This window comes from Halictus rubicundus, unplaced genomic scaffold (genome assembly GCF_050948215.1).
Source record: "Halictus rubicundus isolate RS-2024b unplaced genomic scaffold, iyHalRubi1_principal scaffold0072, whole genome shotgun sequence".
Classification (NCBI taxonomy): domain Eukaryota; kingdom Metazoa; phylum Arthropoda; class Insecta; order Hymenoptera; family Halictidae; genus Halictus; species Halictus rubicundus.
Window position 1 is genome coordinate 902,710 of NW_027488613.1, and position 5,728 is coordinate 908,437.

Consider the following 5,728-nt stretch of genomic DNA (forward strand, 5'->3'; position numbering starts at 1 on the left):
GAGGATAGGATAGGATAGAGGATACGATACGATAGAGGATAGGATAGGATGGAGGATAGGATAGATGATACGATATAAGATGGAGGGTAGCGTAGGATAGAGGATAGGTTAGGATGGGATGGAGGATAGTATAGGATAGACGATAGAGGAAAGGATGGTTGATAGGAAAGGATAGAGGATAGGATATTTTAGAGGATAGGATAGGATGGAGGATAGGATAGGATAGAGGATAGGATAGGATAGACGATAGAGGATAGGATGGATGATAGGATAGGATAGAGGATAGGATAGGATAGAGGATAGGATAGGATAGAGGATAGGATAGGATAGAGGATAGGATAGGATAGAGGATAGGATAGGATAGAGGATAGGATAGGATAGAGGATAGGATAGGATAGAGGATAGGATAGGATAGAGGATAGGATAGGATAGAGGATAGGATAGGATAGAGGATAGGATAGGATAGATGATAGGATAGGATAGAGGATAGGATAGGATAGAGGATAGGATAGGATAGAGGATAGGATAGGATAGAGGATAGGATAGGATAGAGGATAGGATAGGATAGGATAGGATAGAGGATAGGATAGGATAGAGGATAGGATAGGATAGAGGATAGGATACGATAGAGGATAGGATAGGATAGAGGATAGGATAGGATAGAGGATAGGATATGTTAGAGGATAGGATAGGATAGGATAGAGGATAGGATAGAGGATAGGATAGAGGATAGAGGATAGGATAGGATAGTGGATAGGATAGGATAGACAATAGGATAGGAAAGAGGATAGGATAGGATAGAGGATAGGATAGGATAGAGGATAGGATAGGATAGAGGATAGGATAGGCTAGAGGATAGGATAGGATAGAGGATAGGATATTATAGAGGATAGTATAGGATAGAGGATAGGATAGGATAGAGGATAGGATAGGATAGAGGATAGGATAGGATAGGATAGGATAGAGGATAGGATAGAGGATAGAGGATAGGATAGGATAGTGGATAGGATAGGATAGAGCAGACTATAGGGGATAGAATAGGATAGAGGATAGGATAGGATAGAGGATACGATATTATGGAGGATAGGATAGTATAGACGATAGGATCGGATAGAGAATAGGACAGGGCATTGGATAGGAAGGAGGATAGGATAGGATAGAGGATAGGATAGGATAGAGGATAGGATAGGATAGAGGATAGGATAGGATAGAGGATAGGATAGGATAGAGGATAGGATAGGATAGAGGATAGGATAGGATAGAGGATAGGATAGGATAGAGGATAGGATAGGATAGAGGATAGGATAGGATAGAGGATAGGATAGGATAGAGGATAGGATAGGATAGAGGATAGGATAGGATAGAGGATAGGATAGGATAGAGGATAGGATAGGATAGAGGATAGGATAGGATAGAGGATAGGATAGGATAGAGGATAGGATAAGATAGAGGATAGGATAGGATAGAGGATAGGATAGGATAGAGGATAGAATAGGATAGAGGATAGGATAGGATAGAGGATAGGATAGGATAGAGGATAGGATAGGATAGAGGATAGGATAGGATAGAGGATAGGATAGGATAGAGGATAGGATAGGATAGGGGATAGGATGGATGATAGGATATGATAGAGGATAGAATAGGATTGAGGGTACGATTGGGTAGAGGAGAGGATAGGATAGGATAGAGGATAGGATAGGATAGAGGATAGGATAGGATAGAGGATAAGATAGGAATGACGATAGAGGATCCGATGGATGATAGGTTATGATAGACGATAGGATAGCATAGAGGATAGGATAGTATAGAGGATAGGATAGGATAGAGGATAGGATAGGATAGAGGATAGGATAGAATGGAGGATAGGATAGGATAGAGGATAGGATAGGATAGAGGATAGGATAGGATATAGGATAGGATAGGATACAGGATAGGAAAGGATAGAGGATAGGATGGATGATAGGATATGATAGAGGATAGAATAGGATTGAGGGTACGATTGGGTAGAGGAGAGGATAGGATAGGATAGAGGATGGGATGGGATAAAGGATACGATATTATAGAGGATAGGATAGGATAGGGGATAGGATAGGATAGAGGATAGGATAGGATACAGGATAGGATATGTTAGAGGATAGGATAGGATAGGATAGAGGATAGGATAGAGGATAGAGGATAGGATAGGATAGTGGATAGGATAGGATAGACAATAGGATAGGAAAGAGGATAGGATACGATAGAGGATAGGATAGGATAGAGGATAGGATAGGATAGAGGATAGGATAGGCTACAGGATAGGATAGGATAGAGGATAGGATAGGATAGAGGATAGGATAATAGAGAAGGATAGAATAGGATAGAGGATAGGATAGAGGATAGGATAGGTTAGAGGATAGGATAGGATAGAGGATAGGATAGGATAGAGGATAGGATAGGATAGAGGATAGGATAGGATAGAGGATAGGATAGGATAGAGGATAGGATAGGATTGAGGATAGGATTGGTGAGAGGATAGGATAGGATAAAGGATAGGATAGGATAGACAATAGGATAGGAAAGAGGATAGGATAGGATAGAGAATGGGATAGGATAGAGGATAGGATAGGATAGGATAGGATAGAGGATAGGATAGGATAGCGGATAGGATAGGATAGGATAGGATAGGATAGGATAGAGGATAGGATAGGATAGAGGATAAGATAGGATAGAGGATAGGATAGGATAGAGGATAGGATAGGATAGAGGAGAGGATAGGATAGAGGATAGGATAGGATAGAGGATAGGATAGGATAGAGGATAGGATAGGATAGAGGATAGGATAGGATAGAGGATAGGATAGGATAGAGGATAGGATAGGATAGAGGATAGGATAGGATAGGATAGGATAGAGGATAGGATAGGATAGAGGATAGGATAGGATAGAGGATAGGATACGATAGAGGATAGGATAGGATAGAGGATAGGATAGGATAGAGGATAGGATAGGATACAGGATAGGATAGGATAGAGGATCGGATAGGATAGACGATAGGATAGGATAGTGGATAGGATAGGATAGAGGATAAGATAGGATAGAGGATAGGATATGTTAGAGGATAGGATAGGATAGGATAGAGGATAGGATAGGATAGAGGATAGGATAGGATTGAGGATAGGATTGGTGAGAGGATAGGATAGGATAAAGGATAGGATAGGATAGACAATAGGATAGGAAAGAGGATAGGATAGGATAGAGAATGGGATAGGATAGAGGATAGGATAGGATAGGATAGGATAGAGGATAGGATAGGATAGCGGATAGGATAGGATAGAATAGGATAGGATAGGATAGAGGATAGGATAGGATAGAGGATAGGATAGGATAGAGGATAGGATAGGATAGAGGAGAGGATAGGATAGAGGATAGGATAGGATAGAGGATAGGATAGGATAGAGGATAGGATAGGATAGAGGATAGGATAGGATAGAGGATAGGATAGGATAGAGGATAGGATAGGATAGAGGATAGGATAGGATAGGATAGGATAGAGGATAGGATAGGATAGAGGATAGGATAGGATAGAGGATAGGATACGATAGAGGATAGGATAGGATAGAGGATAGGATAGGATAGAGGATAGGATAGGATACAGGATAGGATAGGATAGAGGATCGGATAGGATAGACGATAGGATAGGATAGTGGATAGGATAGGATAGAGGATAAGATAGGATAGAGGATAGGATATGTTAGAGGATAGGATAGGATAGGATAGAGGATAGGATAGAGGATAGAGGATAGGATAGGATAGTGGATAGGATAGGATAGACAATAGGATAGGAAAGAGGATAGGATAGGATAGAGGATAGGATAGGATAGAGGATAGGATAGGATAGAGGATAGGATAGGCTAGAGGATAGGATAGGATAGAGGATAGGATAGGATAGAGGATAGTATAGGATAGAGGATAGGATAGGATAGAGGATAGGATAGGATAGAGGATAGGATAGGATAGGATAGAGGATAGGATAGAGGATAGAGGATAGGATAGGATAGTGGATAGGATAGGATAGAGCAGACTATAGGGGATAGAATAGGATAGAGGATAGGATAGGATAGAGGATACGATATTATGGAGGATAGGATAGTATAGACGATAGGATCGGATAGAGAATAGGACAGGGCATTGGATAGGAAGGAGGATAGGATAGGATAGAGGATAGGATAGGATAGAGGATAGGATAGGATAGAGGATAGGATAGGATAGAGGATAGGATAGGATAGAGGATAGGATAGGATAGAGGATAGGATAGGATAGAGGATAGGATAGGATAGAGGATAGGATAGGATAGAGGATAGGATAGGATAGAGGATAGGATAGGATAGAGGATAGGATAGGATAGAGGATAGGATAGGATAGAGGATAGGATAGGATAGAGGATAGGATAGGATAGAGGATAGGATAGGATAGAGGATAGGATAGGATAGAGGATAGAATAGGATAGAGGATAGGATAGGATAGAGGATAGGATAGGATAGACGATAGGATAGGATAGTGGATAGGATAGGATAGAGGATAAGATAGGATAGAGGATAGGATATTATAGAGGATAGTATAGGATAGAGGATAGGATAGGATAGAGGATAGGATAGGATAGATTATAGGATAGGATAGGATAGAGGATAGGATAGAGGATAGAGGATAGGATAGGATAGTGGATAGGATAGGATAGAGCAGACTATAGGGGATAGAATAGGATAGAGGATAGGATAGGATAGAGGATACGATATTATGGAGGATAGGATAGTATAGACGATAGGATCGGATAGAGAATAGGACAGGGCATTGGATAGGAAGGAGGATAGGATAGGATAGAGGATAGGATAGGATAGAGGATAGGATAGGATAGAGGATAGGATAGGATAGAGGATAGGATAGGATAGAGGATAGGATAGGATAGAGGATAGGATAGGATAGAGGATAGGATAGGATAGAGGATAGGATAGGATAGAGGATAGGATAGGATAGAGGATAGGATAGGATAGAGGATAGGATAGGATAGAGGATAGGATAAGATAGAGGATAGGATAGGATAGAGGATAGGATAGGATAGAGGATAGAATAGGATAGAGGATAGGATAGGATAGGATAGAGGATAGGATAGGATAGGGGATAGGATGGATGATAGGATATGATAGAGGATAGAATAGGATTGAGGGTACGATTGGGTAGAGGAGAGGATAGGATAGGATAGAGGATAGGATAGGATAGAGGATAGGATAGGATAGAGGATAAGATAGGAATGACGATAGAGGATCCGATGGATGATAGGTTATGATAGACGATAGGATAGCATAGAGGATAGGATAGTATAGAGGATAGGATAGGATAGAGGATAGGATAGGATAGAGGATAGGATAGAATGGAGGATAGGATAGGATAGAGGATAGGATAGGATAGAGGATAGGATAGGATATAGGATAGGATAGGATACAGGATAGGAAAGGATAGAGGATAGGATGGATGATAGGATATGATAGAGGATAGAATAGGATTGAGGGTACGATTGGGTAGAGGAGAGGATAGGATAGGATAGAGGATGGGATGGGATAAAGGATACGATATTATAGAGGCTAGGATAGGATAGGGGATAGGATAGGATAGAGGATAGGATAGGATAGAGGATAGGATATGTTAGAGGATAGGATAGGATAGGATAGAGGATAGGATAGAGGATAGAGGATAGGA